At 41.6% G+C, this 21,039-nt stretch overlaps 1 protein-coding gene across 1 annotated transcript in view; it reads right to left on the reverse strand.

Annotated features, from left to right (window-relative positions):
* LOC126183541 (uncharacterized) overlaps positions 1-21,039 on the reverse strand; it is a 452,784-nt gene that overhangs the window by 29,788 nt on the left and 401,957 nt on the right. The gene's annotated exons all lie outside the window — the stretch shown is intronic.

Below are 21,039 nucleotides of genomic sequence, written 5' to 3' on the forward strand. Positions count from 1 at the left end.
GGTTGTGTTCCACAGTTGGACACACTCCAAACATCTACCTTTGCATACATGCTACATTTTGACACTGTTTTATGACGTACCTGACACCTGTTACTAACAAAAACTGCACTGGAAAATTATCTCTGAGTGAAAACGGTGATACAACTAAAAATAGATTACTTAGCAGCTCCAAGTGTTACAATAAGTCATTTACACTGATTGGTCAAGTCTACATTTTGCACTAAAAAGAATTGTTAACTACCACTTTGTGGTCATGTTATATCATATGTAAAGTATTCCATGACTATTCATTTCAATATATTTCTACATCAGTTTTAACACATCAGTAATACAGATGTATTTCACATTTACTGAGTGTCTCAGATCTTAGGTGTCATATTTAAACCAACAGTTGAGAATATTAAAATGAGTATCTGAAGATAACTGAAGGACAGAAATTAATGTTGCAAGCAGTATAAGGCCTTGAATGAAGAATGTGTGCTTATAAATCATAACTTAGTAAGTAATTTCCTTAGTGATATATGTGGTGCATCACTGGCACAGGGAAGTTTTCCAGACAGGTTAAAATTAGCAGCAGTTAAACCATTTCATATGAAAGGTGGAAATATGGACTTAAACAATTATCATCTGATTTCCTTACTAGCATTTTTTTTTTCAAAATATTCAAAGTAGTAATGTACTCAAACCCCCATGAACCATGGACCTTGCCGTTGGTGGGGAGGCTTGCATGCCTCAGCGATACAGATGGCCGTACCGTAGGCGCAACCACAACGGAGGGGTATCTGTTGAGAGGCTAGACAAACGTGTGGTTCCTGAAGAGGGGCAGCAGTCTTTTCAGTAGTTGCAGGGGCAACAGTGTGGATGATTGACTGATCTGGCCTTGTAACACTAACCAAAATGGCCTTGCTGTGCTGGTACTGCGAATGGCTGAAAGCAAGGGGAAACTACAGCCATAATTTTTCCCGAGGGCATGCAGCTTTACTGTATGGTTAAATGATGATGGCGTCCTCTTGGATAAAATATTCCGGAGGTAAAATAGTCCCCCATTCGGATCTCCGGGCGGGGACTACTCAGGACGACGTCGTTATCAGGAGAAAGAAAACTGGCGTTCTACGGATCGGATCGTGGAATGTCACATCCCTTAATCGGGCAGGTAGATTAGAAAATTTAAAAAGGGAAATGGATAGATTTAAGTCAGATATAGTGGGAATTAGTGAAGTTCGGTGGCAGGAGGAACAAGACTTTTGGTCAGGTGAAGACAGGGCTATAAATACAAAATCAAATAGGGGTAATGCAGGAGTAGGTTTAATAATTAATAAAAAAAAAAAAAATAGGAGTGCAGGTAATCTACTACAAACAGCATAGTCAACGCATTATTGTGGCCAAGATAGACACAAAGCCCATGCCTACTACAGTAGTACAAGTTTATATGCCAACTAGCTCTGCAGATGATGAAGAAATTGATGAAACGTATGATGAGATAAAAGAAATTATTCAGGTAGTGAAGGGAGATGAAAATTTAATAGTCATGGGTGACTGGAATTCGAGAGTAGGAAAAGGGGGAGAAGGAAACATAGTTGGTGAATATGGATTGGGGCTAAGAAATGAAAGAGGATGCCTGATGGTAGAATTTTGCACAGAGCATAACTTAATCATAGCAAACACTTGGTTCAAGAATCATAAAAGAAGGTTGTATACATGGAAGAATCCTGGAGATACTAGAAGGTATCAGATAGATTATATAATGGTAAGACAGAGATTTAGGAACCAGGTTTTAAATTGTAAGACATTTCCAGGGGCAGATGTGGACTCTGACCACAATCTATTGGTTACGAACTGTAGATTAAAACTGAAGAAACTGCAAAAAGGTGGCAATTTAAGGAGATGGGACCTGGATAAACTGACTAAACCAAAGGTTGTACAGGGTTTCAGGGAGAGCATAAGAGAACAATTGACAGGAATAGGGGAAAGAAATACAGTAGAAGAAGAATGGGTAGCTCTGAGGGATGAAGTAGTGAAGGCAGCAGAGGATCAAGTAGGTAAAAAGACGAGGGCTAGAAGAAATCCTTGGGTAACAGAAGACATATTGAATTTAATTGATGAAAGGAGAAAATATAAAAATACAGTAAATGAAGCAGGCAAAAAGGAATACAAACGTCTCAAAAATGAGATCGACAGGAAGTGTAGAATGGCTAAGCAGGGATGGCTAGGGGACAAATGTAAGGATGTAGACGCTTATCTCACTAGCGGTAAGATAGATACTGCCTACAGGAAAATTAAAGAGACCTTTGGAGAAAAGAGAGCCACTTGTATGAATATCAAGGGCTCAAATGGAAAGCCAGTTCTAAGCAAAGAAGGGAAAGCAGAAAGGTGGAAGGAGTACATAGAGGGTCTATACAAGGGCTATGTACTTGAGGACAATATTATGGAAATGGAAGAGGATGTAGATGAAGATGAAATGGGTGATAAAATACTGCATAAAGAGTTTGACAGAGCACTGAAAGACCTGAGTCGAAACAAGGCCCCGGGAGTAGACAACATTTCCTTAGAACTACCGACGGCCTTGGGAGAGCCAGTCATGACAAAACTCTACCATCTGGTGAGCAAGATGTATGACACAGGCAAAATACCCTCAGACTTCAAGAAGAATATAATAATTCCAATCCCAAAGAAAGCAGGTGTTGACAGATGTGAAAATTACCGAACTATCAGTTTAATTAGTCACAGCTGCAAAATACTACCGCGAATTCTTTACAGACGAATGGAAAAACTGGTAGAAGCCGACCTCGGGGAAGATCAGTTTGGATTCCGTAGAAATGTTGGAACACGTGAGGCAATACTGGCCTTAGGCCTTATCTTAGAAGAAAGATAACGGAAAGGCAAACCTACATTTCTAGCATTTGTAGACTTAGAGAAAGCTTTTGACAATGTTGACTGGAATACTCTTTTTCAAATTCTAAAGGTGGCAGGGGTAAAACACAGGGAGCGAAAGGCTATTTACAATGTGTACAGAAACCAGATGGCAGTTATAAGAGTCGAGGAGCATGAAAGGGAAGCAGTGGTTGGTAAGAGAGTGAGACAGGGTTGTAGCCTCTCCCCAATGTTATTCAATCTGTATATTGAACAAGCAGTAAAGGAAACAAAAGAAAAATTCGGAGTAGGTATTAAAATCCATGGAGAAGAAATAAAAATCTTGAGGTTTGCCGATGACATTGTAATTCTGTCAGAGACAGTAAAGGACTTGGAAGAGCAGTTGAACGGAATGGACGATGTCTTGAAAGAAGAATATAAGATGAACATTAACAAAAGCAAAACGAGGATAATGGAATGTAGTCGAATTAAGTCGGGCGATGCTGAGGGAATTAGATTAGGAAATGAGACACTTAAAGTAGTAAAGGAGTTCTGCTATTTGGGGAGCAAAATAACTGATGATGGTCGAAGTAGAGAGGATATAAAATGTAGACTGGCAATGGCAAGGAAAGCGTTTCTGAAGAAGAGAAATTTGTTAACATCGAGTATAGATTTAAGTGTCAGGAAGTCATTTCTGAAAGTATTTGTATGGAGTGTAGCCATGTATGGAAGTGAAACGTGGACAATAAATAGTTTGGACAAGAAAAGAATAGAAGCTTTCGAAATGTGGTGCTACAGAGGAATGCTCAAGATTAGATGGGTAGATCACATAAATAATGAGGAGGTATTGAATAGAATTGTAGAGAAGAGGAGTTTGTGGCACAACTTGACAAGAAGAAGGGGCCGGTTGGTAGGACATGTTCTGAGGCATCAGGGGATAACAAATTTAGCATTGGAGGGCAGCGTGGAGGGTAAAAATCGTAGAGGGAGACCAATAGATGAATACACTAAACAGATTCAGAAGGATGTAGGTTGCAGTAAGTACCGGGAGATGAAGCTTGCACAGGATAGAGTAGCATGGAGAGCTGCATCGAACCAGTCTCAGGACTGAAGACCACAACAACAAGAAATGTACTCAAGAGCAGTCACACACTGATAAGGGAACAATCTACTTAGCATATCACTGTTTGGATTCCAGAAGGGCTGCTTGACTGAGAATGCTATTTGCACATTCGTCAATCACATTGTACAAGCCTTAAATAATAATATATCACCAGCTGGTATTTTTTGTGATCTTGGAAGGTGGCTTTACACACAGCTGGTTTGAATAATAGTTAACAAACAGAATGCAAATGGTTGTGCTGAATAATTCGGACTATGTCAGAGAGGTAGAAAATTTTAGTGACTGGGGAAAAAAGTCATAAAGGAAGTCTCACAGGGTTCAATTTTGGGTCTACTTCTATTCTTTGTGCATGTGAAAGTCCATAGACTTAACATACATAAAGTAAAATTGGTATTTTTTGCAGATGAAATTAGTGTTATATAATAAATCCCGTTAGAGAGAAAGGGAGGTAGAAAATTTTAGAGACGGGGGAAAGATCACAAAGATATTGCCACAGGGTCCAATTTTTGGACCACTCCTATTCTTTATATATGTGAAACACCTTAGACTTAACATTCATCAACACTGTGGATGATACTAGTGTCATATAATAAACCCCATTAGAATTAAAGCAACAGAAGAGATAGTAAATGATATTTTACAAAGAATTACTAAGTTGTTCTCTGAAAATGGACTCTCCCTACATTTTGAAAAAAAAAACACAGTATATTAAATTCTGTACAACAAATAACAGTGATACCAACAATTGATGTAGCCCATTAGCAGCAGTCAGTTAAGAGGGCAGAACAATCTAAATTTCTGGGTGTACACAGTGATGAAAACTTGAACTGAAAATAGAGAATATTATTGAGCTTCTCAAACCAGTAAATTCAGCTATTTTTGCTCTTTGTCAGATTGCTAATCTTGGAAACAAACATATCAACCACCTGATATATTTCATATCGGATAATTCCACTGAATAATGTCTTACAAAATAATTTTCCAAGGTAACTCATAACTTAGGAAGAAAGTACTGATAGCACAAAAATGAGCACTAAGTATAATATGTGGTGTTCACCCACAGACATTATGTAGGGTATCTCTTCAAGGAGCTAGGCACTTTAACTGTCATCACAAAACATAAATACACTAATGAAGTTCATCATAAATAATCCATCACAATTTGAGAAGAACAGTGATGTACATACTGACAACACTAGAGCAAAAAAGACCTTTATTACCCATTGTTAAAGCTGTCAGGGGCTCTCAAAGAAGTTCAATATACAGCAATAAAATTTTCGTTAATTTGCCCAACAACATAAAATGCCTGACTGGTAGTAAAGCAACTTTTAAACCTAATTTAAAATCATTTCTTCTGGAGAGCTGCCCCTATCCCATTGACAAAAACTTGCAGTCAGAAAAAAATGTAGTTGCAGGGGCAGAATTAAAAATAATAATTCATTAATGTTAACGCTTGTCATGTATACATATCCTGTGAACTGATTCATTCCACACCATTTCAATAAAAGAATCTATGAAATATGTAACTGACACTTGTGGTGATACCTTGAAAAACAATGTTTGTGACATGAAACGTGAGGCCTAATGCTGTTTACAGTTCATGATCAGCCACTGAAGATGGAGCATTAATCACTACACAAATTTGTGGATGTTTATTTAATGTAAGATGAATCATGTTATAGTCCACTAAAAGAGCAACGAATGTATACAGAGGAAAGATCTGCAGTAGGTACCATTCTGAAAACCAAGATTTTCCAGCAACATTCTTGAATAAATGCTTCAGGAGCTCTCATGGCATCTGATCATATTAAGAACTCACAAAAGTTCATGAACATAATTAAACAAATAAGAACCAATCCAGACAAAATTATGGGCAGTTTGAATGTGGTCTCTCTGTTCACTGGAGTCACTATGGAAGATACACACTGTGGTAAGTACACTCCTGGAAATGGAAAAAAGAACACATTGACACCGGTGTGTCAGACCCACCATACTTGCTCCGGACACTGCAAGAGGGCTGTACAAGCAATGATCACACGCACGGCACAGCGGACACACCAGGAACCGCGGTGTTGGCCGTCGAATGGCGCTAGCTGCGCAGCATTTGTGCACCGCCGCCGTCAGTGTCAGCCAGTTTGCCATGGCATACGGAGCTCCATCGCAGTCTTTAACACTGGTAGCATGCCGCGACAGCGTGGACGTGAACCGTATGTGCAGTTGACGGACTTTGAGCGAGGGCGTATAGTGGGCATGCGGGAGGCCGGGTGGACGTACCGCCGAATTGCTCAACACGTGGGGCGTGAGGTCTCCACAGTACATCGATGTTGTCGCCAGTGGTCGGCGGAAGGTGCATGTGCCCGTCGACCTGTGTCCGGACCGCAGCGACGCACGGATGCACGCCAAGACCGTAGGATCCTACGCAGTGCCGTAGGGGACCGCACTGCCACTTCTCAGCAAATTAGGGACACTGTTGCTCCTGGGGTATCGGCGAGGACCATTCGCAACCGTCTCCATGAAGCTGGGCTACGGTCCCGCACACCGTTAGGCCGTCTTCTGCTCACGCCCCAACATCGTGCAGCCCGCCTCCAGTGGTGTCGCGGCAGGCGTGAATGGAGGGACGAATGGAGACGTGTCGTCTTCAGCGATGAGAGTCGCTTCTGCCTTGGTGCCAATGATGGTCGTATGCGTGTTTGACGCCGTGCAGGTGAGCGCCACAATCAGGACTGCATACGACCGAGGCACACAGGGCCAACACCCGGCATCATGGTGTGGGGAGCGATCTCCTACACTGGCCGTACACCACTGGTGATCGTCGAGGGGACACTGAATAGTGCACGGTACATCCAAACCGTCATCGAACCCATCGTTCTACCATTCCTAGACCGGCAAGGGAACTTGCTGTTCCAACAGGACAATGCACGTCTGCATGTATCCCGTGCCACCCAACGTGCTCTAGAAGGTGTAAGTCAACTACCCTGGCCAGCAAGAGCTCCGGATCTGTCCCCCATTGAGCATGTTTGGGACTGGATGAAGCGTCGTCTCACGCGGTCTGCACGTCCAGCACGAACGCTGGTCCAACTGAGGCGCCAGGTGGAAATGGCATGGCAAGCCGTTCCACAGGACTACATCCAGCATCTCTACGATCGTCTCCATGGGAGAATAGCAGTCTGCATTGCTGCGAAAGGTGGATATACACTGTACTAGTGCCAACATTGTGCATGCTCTGTTGCCTGTGTCTATGTGCCTGTGGTTCTGTCAGTGTGATCATGTGATGTATCTGACCCCAGGAATGTGTCAATAAAGTTTCCCCTTCCTGGGACAATGAATTCACGGTGTTCTTATTTCAATTTCCAGGAGTGTATTAGCAGATTATTTCCCTCCACGGACTATCAAAATGTTTTGTCATACTTTGACGATCACGTACTTTTTGTGTAGTGATAAATTTTATGAAATGACTGACAGAATAGCCATGGGTTCTACATTGTTTCTGGTAAGGCTAATTTCATTATGGAGTATTGCATAGTTCATGCATTAAATTCAGCTCCTCTTCATCTGTCTTGCTTATTTGGATATGTTGATGACACCTTTATGATCTGGCCACATTGCATCGAAGCTCTTTACTAGTTCAACAATCATATGCATAGTATGCACCCTCATATGCATTTCACCACCAAGATGGAGAGAGAAGAAAAACTATCATTTAAAGATGTTCTGCTTCAGTGAATATCAGATGGGCAGCTAATGCACTTGGTTTACCAAAAGCCAACAAATATTGACCTGTATCTCCATGCACAGAGCTTACATCATGTAGACCAAAATAAAGATGTTTTAAATACACTGATACACTTAGAGCTAATTCTCTCTGTGACAAGGAACACCTGGCTTCAAAGATCAGACATCTAAAAAACGTATTCCAGAAGAACAGCTATAGTGACTGATATATTCAATTTATCATCTCTAAGAAACACAAACACAGTGATACCCAATCATTAGAAGGTGATCAGGTCATAGCATTCTTCCTTTCTTCAGAGATATGACAAATAAAATAAACAAAGTCTAGATCAAACATGGTATTCAATCCATTTCTGCCCACTCAAGAAAATTAAAGAGATGCTGTGCACAGTAAAAGATAGCCATGGTCTCAATGGCCCCAAAATTTGTAAATAGATTGTGACTCTGGTAGGAGTTACATTGGTCAGTCAATAGAAATGATTTCAGAATGTTGCACATAGCACCAACGCCGCATTAAATATCACAATTTTGAGGAATCTGCTGTTGCTGATCACAGACTCTTGAATAAATACACATTTTTGATGAAATGATATTATTACCCAATACGGCTATCTACTATGGTGTCATCAAAGAAGCTGTTGAGATCAGAATTTGTATGAACAACTTTAACTGGGAGTGTGGCTGCACCCTTAGTAGTGCATGGTAATGTGCAATTGATGCTGAAGAGCAAAACAGAAATCAGACGAGTCATTCACCATCTACCAAAGGAGGAACTTGTCAGAAATTTGGGACTGACACAAATATGACACAGCAAGAACTGTGTGAAGCATTTATTCAGCCATCATTCTAATTTTGAGAAATTTATAATTATGGATAAAAACTTAAGAGAAACTGAGTCACTCACGTAACAAAGTGTTGGCCTACGTTGTCAACAAAGAATGGAATTTGAAAATATGGTGCTGTACCATGAGGGAGAACGAGCATCAGGAAGTGTGCACCAACTTGGCCATGAAATGAAACTCTTCATCCACATAAAACTGTCCACTTTCATTTTATCACTCTTAATATACAAGAAACACTGCCTGAGAAATCGGACAGAACCAAGGGGCATTGAACACAAGCTTGAGGGGTGAAGAATAAAGTGGGCATCACTAGTCAAAAACAAGTACAGTAAGTTAATGGAACACGATACACAGCACACATATATGACATCTGCACTACTGCGGACATATTTTCAGTGCAATACAGACACACACATAAACGGGAGTAAGACACATAAACGGGAGTAAGAAATCAAACTAAATACAAGTGCTATGTAATGAGCCACTGGCAACCATGGGTCCCTAACACTAAAAAGTCTCAGACATACACTCTGAACAGCCTCTGAAGTTTGTCAGAGTTTGGACCTAACGTTTATACTGAGAGAGTCAATTTTGTCTTCCTATGAACATTAAAGTTATGCAGAATTTATGTTTCCGAGTTGAAATATTTTTTATAAATTGTAGAAGGATGGCCAGTGAAGTAGTCTTTTATTTTGCTTTTAAATATCTGAATACTTCCAATTTCCTATCTGATGACTGTTGGCATCCTAACAGACTTTTGCCACCAGAATACAAATCCCATTATAACCGCAGGACAGGGCTGCATGGTCTAAATGGAAATTATGTTTACAATGTCATTTTATACATGCTAGACCTTGTGAATTAGTCATTAATGAAAGTTGGTGGATGACAGTAACAGCCATAAATACTTCTTAAAACGTTTCATTTCAGTGCCATAAGCGGTTTCAGGCTATCATGGCTAATATTTTCAGTTACAAAGATGTTTTGATCAACAGCATGTCATCTGCTCCTGTACTGTACAAGAATATTTGAAAATTTAGTGCCACTTTATAAGTTGTTTCATAAATAAAAACACGCTAAAGTGCTTGCATTTATTTAGATATAATATAAAATAATTGTATTCACTTATGAGAAGTTCCAGTAAATAGTGATTTGTTTTGTTTTGGTCCATGTAAGGATGAGCCTGATAGTAGGGGATCTTATTTTACTTTTTATTCACTTTCAAACGTCACTTTCTTCTCAAGCCATAGCCGGCAGTGTCAGTTGCCTGTAATTTTTCCATCCTATGGTCTGGCAACAGCAAGTCAGCAAGCATCTCGATCACGCACCTCCCTTGTGTGCTGACGAGGGAACGCCAGCCCGGTATTGACGCTGAGCAGGCCATGCTCTGGAAATTTCCATGCCACCTGCCACCCCGCGGATTTCTCAGCTTCTGACCAATCAGGGCTGGATGTAACCGGCCACCCGCCACCAGGCTCTCTCTCTCAATCGCGCGCCCTGTAGCAATCAACATCTCCTGTCTCCTGCCCTTCCCGGTGCTGCAGCACCATGGACTTTGTCTTTCTAGACACCGCTTTTCCTTAACTATGCGAACTACGGTTCGCCCACGACTACAATCTGGCTCACTCTTGCCTCCCTAGGCCTGACTGTGACCATTTAAGAGGCAAAAGTGGCCGCCAATAAAAGACGTATTACTTAAAACCTTCCTAATGGTTCTTTCATGCCCACCGCCTTCCAATACGGTTGTCCTGAACAAACTGGTGTCAGAAGTACAGATGCGTTCCCATAGCGACTTTGACGCTATTCCAATTTCTCCCAGCGAAGTGCCGAGTGTTTCGCACATAGAGTGCGCCGACTGGCCAGCATGTTCGCCCCACACGGGCTGTGGCCGAAGAAACACACAGGGTGCACACTGCAGTAGTGGAGGGAACCATCCACACGAGCTGTACCCCACCATTACCCACCGCTGTCGCCGCCACGCCAGGGGCCTGCCACTGCCACGTACCGGCCGAGGCACAGTCGACAGTCGCCAACACTTCAGCTGCCGCTGCCGCCTGAGGGTCCAGCAGCAGACTGCCACCACGTCGCCCGCCGGCGCCACTCCACCACGCCATCGCCAACGCGTCGCGCCGACTCCACTTTCATGTAAGTCACAGCGATGCTTCCAACTTTAACATCGAGCCGTCCGTCACTGGAGTAGGTTATTTGTGGCCTTCCTTTTTTGTAACAATCATTTTTTGGGTCACTAATGGCCCCCCCTAATTTTGTAAACATGCTGATGGGAACGAGAGCGATGGAACAGGATACTCTCGCAGAGGCACCAGCCTCGCAAGACCTGCTTGAAGCTATTAATACTCAAATGCACCAATTGTTCATACAAAAATCAAGAATTACTTGAACAAAACCACGTCTTGTTAGACACTGGAAGCCAGTGTATGACCTTCAGTACCAGTGGCTATCTCCACACCTAGAACAAATGTGCAACCAGTGACAACGAATACTAATTCTGTCACTACTGCAACTACCACAATTTCAGCTAACATGGCAACTGTAAGTAGTTTTCATGCGGCTGATTTCATCCCTAACTTTGATGGAAAGTCCCATGAAAATATGGCTATGTTCATACAGAAAATTTGCTATGTGGGTCGCACTTGTGCCTGGCTAGATGATCTACTGGTCAATGTAGCCAGATTAAAAATTGACAAGTGAAGCCATAATGTTCATAGAAACAGTGGACGAACTGCGTGATACGCGTGACTGTCATTTTGGCCTGCAGACTAACTATGCGTTATTCCGATACCAGAGGTACTGGATATTACAGAGGTCAATTATCAACCCTTAGGCAGGAGCCTAATAAGGATTTTGATGCTTTTGCAGCTCGCCTATGAGCCATATCTTCTTGTACCTACAAGCTAGGCGAAAATGCCAGTGAAAATAGGATTTTGTGCTCGGAGGCAGAAGCGCATGCAATTGATGTGTTTGTTCATGGTATTGATCCCCGCATCTGAGTAGAAGGTAAAGCAGCCTCCCCCGCCTCTTTGTTTGAAGCTGTTCATTTGGGAATAGTACACGAAGATGTATTGCACTTCTGCGCTGCTGCACCGTGTCCACGAGATTCAGTACCAGTATTAGCAAAGGAAGTATTTTGTAAATGCTGTGGGAGACCCAACCACATGGCAATGCGCTGTCGCACACCTGTCTGCACTATTTGCCAGACGGTAGGTCATCTTAATATAGTCTGCCCAACAAAGTCCCAATTTTCTGACCGGATGCCCGGCCAATGCCGCAATGAGGGGTCAAACTCTGGAAACGCATGGGGGGGCAGGCCCCGCCACCCACCCGCGCCCCCATCCAGAAGAACATGCCCAGTGAAGACCGGAGAAAGTAAAGAGGTGGAACATGTTAGTTTAAGTGGCATTCTCAGGAACGAAGTAGTTAAGATTTTAGTTGACACAGGTGCACAAATTAGTGTATTATTCGTAGATAAAAATGATCAAAGTGTGCTACAGCTACCCCGATACCATATCAGTGGCCTTGGTGAAAAAATAATTATCCCGGCTGGTTCGTGTGTAGTGAATCTGTAAACAGACGCAAATAAATACAGTCAAGAAATGGAAGTGGTGAGGTTAAAGAAAGGTGATTTCGACAACATATTAGGGGATGACTTCTTGCACAGTTATCAGTGAATAGTAAATTATCAAATGCGAACTGTGCAGTTTGGTGAAGTAATTCACCACTTCATCAGTGCACTAACCCATCAGATGTGAGGAAGCTGTGAAAGGCACCATTCACAGTCTCCCCATAAAACCGCGGATGTGGGCGATAAAAACCACTGACCCTGTAAGGATAAAAGGCGGAAGTGGAAAAATTCTTTGGGTAGATGTCAAAAATCAGAAGCAGCTGAAGACACATTCTGGTGGATCTCCTCACCCAGAATGATGAATTAGATCGTCAATCAGTTCATATTAAGAGAAGTATTTGCCGACCGGAAAGAAAACAGAAAGGTTTTACAATACCGATGAGCATAGATAACTTTGGTATGAAAGATGTAATACCTAAAGGTACTATTGTTGCTAGTGGACAAGAGATCTTGGAAGAAGTAGGAGGAGCTGAAATTCCGCAAAGTAAAGATGAGAAGGAACGGAAGAGAAAGAAGTGTCCAGTCAGAGAAGTGAGTTACGTCGCAGCCAGTGTTAGAGTAATTTTCTTGGTTGTTTGAAGAGAGGCAGTTTCTACCGGCCACGGATTTGGTTCAGCACGAAATTCTGATCAGTGAAGCACGGCCGATTGCACAAAAACCATACCGTATACCAGATCATTTGTAATCTGAGATATGACAGAAAATTTACTGTCATCACGGATCATGCAGCATTACAATGGATGTTAAGTTTAAAAGACCCCAGCAGTAGGTTAACTTGTTGGGCTTTAAAATTGAGTGAATTTGAATAAGAGATAAAACATAAACCGGGCAAGTTGTATCAAAATGCCAATGCATTAAGCCAGAAAGTTAGAGTGAATGTTACCAATGATGTTTCTATTGAAGAATTGAGGGAAGCACAGCACACAGACATTGAATATCAGAAGTCTAAAACTTTGCCTGAATTTTCTGTTGAAGATGGAATTTTGTATCGAAAAACCTCATTGGGGAAACGAGTGGTAATTCAGAAAGACCTACGTCGCAAGATAATAGCACAATGTCACGATAGCCTGCAAGCATGTCATAATGGTCTTCACACCACTAATTGTCAAATAGCTGCCCGCTATTTCTGGGAAGGCAGACAGAGAGATGTACTAAACTATATACAAAATTGTTTGCCCTGCGTTAAGAGGTCACTGCCGCCCCAAACAAAGGTACCCTTACAGCAAGTGCCAGAAGCCACTTGTCCTTAGGCTTTGGTAGCAGCAGATATCATTGTTCCTTTCCCTTTGAACCCACAAAATAACTGATATATATTGTCCATCATAGATCATTTTGTCAGGTTCTTAATGCTCGTTCCCATACCAGATATGTCCGCAGAAACTGTAGCTCGTGCATTTGTCATCCACTTGGTATTACCCTATGGAAGCCCTGAAGCTCTACTTACAAGGCATAAATTTTATGTCCACATTGTTTACAGAATTCTGTCGATTGTAGCGAAACAAAAAGTGGAGAATGACACCGTTTCACCCAAAAGGGAACGGACGCCTGGAGCGAGTCCACTGCACCATTACACGCGTGCTCTCCTACTATGTCAATAAAAATCAACTGACTGGGACAGGTACATCCAATACATCACGTCAGCATATAACAGCCGTGTCCATGAAACTACAGGATATTCCCCTTATGAAGCGGTATATGGCTGACCTATGAATTCACCTTTTGAGATTGACAAACTGTCCCCTGGAATTAAATCCAAAGACGTGAAAGGTTTGGCATGACGTCAAAAAGCCATTTGGAAAAAAGTGAGAGGGAACAATGCAAAAGCCACTGCTCAACAGTTAAAGAGGGATAATCAGAAAGCAAAAATGGCCGAGTACAAGATAGGAGATCTAGTTATGTTATGCAATCCAGTGGTAAAACAGGGAATAACAAAGAAGTTTACACCTACGTATGAAGGACCATACCGTATCAGGCAGCTTACTTCACCGGTAAATGTGGAAATTCAGTTACCAGAACACACAGTGATCGTTCATTTCGACAGGTTAAAGTTGTTCAAGGGTTCCGAGCCACCCCCGCTTGATAGTGAAACAGAGCCTGCTACGCCAGTAGTTCCACCCATGAAAGCAAGAAAGAACTTAATACAACCACCTAGACCACCACATAAATATGCTCTATGATCAAAACACCCCTATGAGTTATGTTCCAGGGATTAGGTCCAATATGACATGTAATCAGCTGGAAAAGTCCTGAGTGAGGCAAGAGAATTAATTGACGGAAACTACCGTCACTGCTATATAGTTATTTAAGTTGTGCATGTTAGTTATAAGTACATATAAGGATTGGCAACCATTGGTAATAGAATTTAGGAGGTCTCATGTTAATAGAAGTGATTGGAGTTTTTGTAATCATTTTGTATGGTATTGTTTAATGTCTCCAGTTATGTTGTCATAGCAGTAGAGTACTGAAAAACAAACACAAACACTCACTGGTAACAGAGTTAAATGGAAAAGTTGTCCCTGTCAGTGGAACACGCAGAAATACGAATCAAGTAATCTTGTATATGTCAAATGGATTTACACTTCACCTGTTGATTTAGTGAATAGTGAACAGACAGCAGTTAAAGCTTTACCATAAAACATAATAGTAACACACATTCGTAATTGCCAGTAGGTAAGTGACAACATGCTGCCATCTACCTGCCAGTTGAAATACGCCCCATTACATGTATGATTACGCTAAATGTTCACACACCAATAACAACAAGAATATGCATGTCGAAGTTAAACAACAAATATGTTACTTTAAAAGTAAAAGGAGTCTACCTGAAGTGCTATTTTATTGTTTTCATAATGCAACATTGAAGAGACAACAAGGTAAGTTTTTATGATGCTACGAGTTTCTGTATATTACATGCCAAAGAGAAAGTTGTGTAGTTTCTGTAGTTTCTGCCAGGCAGAGCCTGCCGGCTACAGCTGTTTGTAGATCACAAGCCCTGCCCCTTCCCGCCACTTGGCAATGCTGCACCTCCTTCACACGACAGCCAAAAGGAACGGGTTTGAGATGCCATCGTATAATACAGTAAAGAAAAGTGAAAACCAAGTTTATGTTAATTATGAATAACAACCCTAACATCATTGTCCAGTTCAGAAGTTATTAGGTATTTGTTCCAAGTAAATGATATCTAAGAGAGTCAAATCATCATTACAATCCATATAGAAGTATAAAAATCCATAAATTATGTACATTTCAGAAGAACAGAGTATCTAAATGAGTAAATGAATCGTGATAGTTCAGTGAACTTTAATGACGAGTTATCTCAACACCACTATTACTGAAATTATGCCTTAATCTGTTGCAACAGTAGCATTGAGAGTGTTTTATGTACGTATTAATCAGGACGGACCCAGCGTGGATGCCAGCACCGCTGCCGCTGGTTAGAACCAGTTGCAGCCGTACTGTCAGCTGTACTGAAAACAACCTGCAATCCTACACCTGTCACATCTTAGCACCCTAAGTAGCACTGAATCTCAATGCAGAATTCTTATCCACGCTATGACGAACATTTTGAATAACTTTACTCACATTTGCAATTCTAAGGAAATTACTTTCCTCCCTATGCACTCTACACATGACAAATGACCTCTAATTTTATTACAAACAAAAACAGTGACAGGTAAGTTATATTGACGCCAGTGAGAGGCAACCAGTACCAGTATTAGGAAGCAGGTAGGTGAAAAAGTAACAAAAGGAACAAACAAACAAAACTCGGCACAAAAGGCTAGGGAACTGCCAATAATCAACCTTACGTAATTATGAGACCAGAAGTACAAATAACACAGGAAATATTATACCAAATGTTTAATAATATTAAAGAAGGTAATGGCAATTATTGATCTGATAACTGAAGAAGAGATAGAACCACTTTAAGTTAAAACCTTGCTATCAGAAGTATTAACGTGACACTATACTATTTCACAGCATTGCTAGTGGCACTGGCACAACTTAACGACAGCACACCTGTAGGTGGACATTCCAGGGACGTGTCATTTGGTATGGAGATGCAAACAAAGCATACAAAGAATAACGGAGACCTTTTACACTTATTTTGCGATGAAATGTAACTGGAGAATAAGGAAGTTTTGTGCAAGGGAAATAATATTTTGTACTTTTGCTTCTGTTGTGGTTTTGATACCGCTTGTGTCACTATGATGGGTTGCCAATTGCTTATGTCTATGTATTACTTTTACTATTGCTCATTTTGTCTATGTTTCATTACCAGTTATTAGAGAGTTTTACTAGAACTTTACCAGCACCAGTAATTGAGTATTTGTGTCAATAAACCTAGTGTTTCCATGTGTCACTGTTCTAGAATGATGAGGATAACTATTTAACTTTTAGGATTCCAAATATGCCAGAGTAAGTTCCCGAGTATTGCCCATTATTTAAGTGTTTATTAATAATGTTCTAGGTAAGAAACTATTTTAGAAGGGTAATTTAAGACATAACCATGTTTTATTTCATTTGTACTTGGATGTTTGTTCCTGTGATAGATAACATAAACCGAGTGAATAATGCCCACCGGACAAGCAAATTTTGGCCATATACCTAGTCTGTTGGGTGAACAAGAGAACCACATCCGCAAGGGCATGTACCTGACATGACGCGACTGGCAATTGTGTGGACCCCTAGCTGTCTGTGTCGTTCCTTCACTTTCAGTTTTACGACATAGTCCGCTCTAACCACTTTCATCTTTCAATTTCCAACAGAACAACGCCTTTTGGAGTTTATTATCCAGGCGTATTCCAACACAGAACTGTTCAGTTCTGGTGAACTAACACAGTTAGACTTTAATCTTTCATGTTGGAGGAGAGTTCATGTTGGAGGAGAGTTCATGAGAACAGTGTCCCATGCTCTCTGAAGACCGTTGATCAGGCACTATGAGACGCAAACTGCGTCTAGCCCCCAGCTAACTGCCAGTAAGCGGAAATCTCAGTTCAGAATGTGAGCCTTCTTTGACATCAATCTTCCATTGTATTTTCCGAAGGATCTCTGACTGCTGAAGTCTTATTTAACTGTACGACGTGTCCCAGGACACTGTGATATACCCACATACAGATGGAGTTTTAAGCAACCAGCTGAGCCTGATGAGGCCAGCACCTCGGAGTTATAGAGACGGAAAGTTTAGTTGCAAATGGTGAGAGGATAGAGATGGCGAATTAGGTCACACAGTAAGGTGTTTTTTAATTTATTTATTTATGTGAGAGATGTTGAGTTTTAAGAAGAAGTGTGTAGCACGTATCTTGGAATTGCAGCATTGTCATATACACGGTTAAGTAAGTGATACCGTCGTCAACAATACACTGTGCACTATACCTTCATAAAGGGAAAGTCCTTCGGAAATTATGCTCAATTTAGTCATTTCTAATTCAATTCCTTGCACTTTCTGTTCCCACTGTGGAAGTCTCTAGGCTCTCGTCGAGTTTTGTTTTACTCCTCTAGTTATCAACAGCATTGAATTCCTCCAGGGCCGTGTACCTTACACGTATCGGTTAGCACCCACAGAGCGCCCAGCTGATCAGTTTATTCTTTCAGTTTTCAGTTTCATAAACCAATTGCCTATCTATCTCTTTCAACTGTGCATCATTGCTTCCCTCCAGGGGCCAATACGACTACTACAGTTGAAGTTCCTCTATTGTCGCCGTGTTCAGCCTTCTGACCTTTCTCGCAGCATTCATCCTCATGATACTATTTCAATGCTGATGTGAAGCTTGCTTTTATATCTCTACAGAGTTATTATAATTGGAATTTCTCTCTCGTCGTCTTCCCCAGTCGCCAGGGGACCATTGATATTCAGCCTTCTGGGCCTCTCTAGCAATGTTCATCCTGCACCCGGCCTACTCTTAGGCTATTCCTCTATTGTACACAGAGGTTTAATGAGTATCACTTGACTGTACCATCTAGTTACAAACGGTAATCATATAACTGCAGTAAAACTGTCCCCCCCACCCCATTTTTCCCAGGCATCGGAGTTAAGCATAGTTGTTTTTCACTCACCAACACAAACACACATTCACACACTAGTAACCCCAGATATCTGACACTGTCCTTCCACAATAACACTTTCTACTGTCGAGGCTATGCGACTTTACATAGTCCTGGGCAACAAGATGCCCCACCTGCACCGAACTGGTGTCATTTTTCTTTGTCATTTTCACATATGACTTTATGGTGTTTAGCAAATATAATGATGCATGAGAAACTTCTTCTCATAATGTGAAAATTATCATACTTGGATGGTTAGCCCGAAGAGACATTTAACTTTGTTTACTTATTGATATGGAATATGTAGTAAATTTAATATGATACTTGTGTACCTCATTTCTATATTTTCATTTTTATGTAACAGTTATATTTGGGTTAAAATGGATTCCCAAGGAACTTTGATATTGGATGTAACTAACACTATGTTAACAATTTCAATTACTTTGTCTTGCAGAATGGTAACTGGTTATCCTTCATTGATCAGCTAATAGGGAGTGTTGGGGTTCATTTTTGGGGACTGGGAAGGAGAAGCTGTGGCAAGTCCGTTCTGCAGGGAATGCCGACACACTTCTCCCTCCAGCACCACAGTGAAGTACTGGAACAGCGGGGGATTCAGGGTAAGGGATTGGTGGGGGGGGGGGGGGGGGGGCTTCCTGTCTTTGGGGTCTGTCATCTTTTCCTTCTTCGACTCCAACGCTCTGAATCTTCTATTTCATTTCTTACTTCTCATCAGAGTACCAAACTATTGTTCCCTCTGTCCACATGCATACGTTTCTCTTGCTGAGACCCTTCCCATTTACCGTGTCATCTTTGTTAAGTGACTAAAGCCTATTGTATAGGAGGCTCTGGGTAACAAGCCAGCATTTCTGCACTATTGAGGATACTGAATTTACTTGAATACGTTTTACATTTAAAACCTAACTACATAATTGTTGTGACGTATCTGCCACTTATGAACCAATTTACTAATGCATAATGTAATTTTAAGCAGAACCCGCTGTAACAACGCATCTAGCATGATGTCACAAGTAATCCCACTTTTGACGCGCGCCGCTCTGACGTAGTGTAGCCTTGAAGTCACCTGTCACACGCCACATGCCACTCTGATGTAGCCGCCACGCTGACTCCCGCCCGCATTACTAGTGCTACCATGATATTAATGCTTCATTGCTATGAACCCAACTTCCAGTCACAGACATATGAAATAGAAATCTCAAACAGTGGATTTCTAGCAAACCGTTCTTATTGTGATGTTATCATGCCACTAATAACCTTTATAGCCACTATGGCTTACTCACTTAGTATTTGTGCCCATTTACCTACATTTTTTCTGCCTGAAAGTTCATTTATGGTACCTCTGTCAACTGATTTGCCTGCTTTATCTAATATATCAAATGATCACCTCTTAACGTCAATTGATGACCTTTTAAAACATGAACAAGGACAAATTTCTTACAGTCACCTGTTAGCACACTTAAATGAATGGCAATTAAACTACATACAACCATTATACCCATCACCACAGTAACCCCAGTCACTGCTATTCTTATTATTGTACTGATATGGATCTTGTACAAAAAGGGATTTTGCAAATGGTTAAGACCGTCCCCTCCAATGGTTCCAGAACCCCAGCCTCAGTGCGAATATTGCCCATGACTAGAAGAAAGAACCTATCAAGCATGTGCCCTCCCTTAGTTTTAAGAATGCAATTGTGTTATCTACAAATATGAAAACTTGTGCAGTATAGTGAAGTGCTCCCCTAGTGTTGACTCCCTTTTTAAATGTGTTTGAAACGTGTGAACCTCCCCTCATACCCCACTGCACTGAGTTCCAGTGCACAGGCTTGGCCACAGCCATGCCCCCTTCCCACCGGCAGCCTGTACACTGCCCACTGAGAACACCACCACATGCCGCCTCACACCACCCAGTCTTGCGTGCAACTTCAATGGTGATATGTATACTCATTTTAAAAAAATTGGAGACACTTGGCGTATATGCCTAATCCAAACTATTGTCACATTTTACTTATGCTTGTTAACTAATGTAATTTTGTTCTGATGTTTTGTAATGTTTATTCTTGTATGCACATAATACTGTTGACATGTGTAAATCCCTTTGTGACCCCTAGGAGGTCTTTAAAGTCTCTATTCCCTCCCATAAGTTAAGGCCCCTGCCAACCTCTGTGGGAGCCTAAATTGATCATCAGACAGAGCGAAATCACATTCGTTCTTCACTCCCACGGAAGAGGGAGGAGTGTAAGGATGAGCCAGATAGTAGCTCGATAGTAGGGGATTTTATTTTACTTTTTATTCACTTTCAAAAGTCACTTTCTTCTCAAGCCTTAGCCTGCAGTGTCGGCTGCCTGTAATTTTTCCATCCCACGGTTTGGCAACAGCAAGTTAGCAAGCATCTCGATCATACGCCTCCCTCGTGTGCTGATGAGGTAACAACACCCCGGCGTCAATGCTGATCAGGCCACGCTATGGAAATTTCCATGCCGCCCCGCGGGATTCTCAGTTTCTGACCAATCAAGGCTGAGGAAGCTGCGTTGCTGTGCTGGATGTACCTGGCTGCCTGCCACCTGGCTCACTCTCTCGATCGCACGCCCTGTAGCAGTCAACATCTCCTGCCCTTTCCAGTGCTGTGGCACCGCGCACTTTGTCTTTCCAGACACCGCTTTTCCTTAACTATGCGAACTACGGTTCATCCCTGACTATGCTCTGGCTCACTCTCGCCTCCCCAGACCTGACTATGTGACCCTTTAGGAGGCAAAAGTGACCAATAAAAGACTTATTACTTAAAACCTTCCT

The sequence above is a fragment of the Schistocerca cancellata genome, chromosome 4 (assembly GCF_023864275.1).
Source record: "Schistocerca cancellata isolate TAMUIC-IGC-003103 chromosome 4, iqSchCanc2.1, whole genome shotgun sequence".
NCBI lineage: Eukaryota > Metazoa > Arthropoda > Insecta > Orthoptera > Acrididae > Schistocerca > Schistocerca cancellata.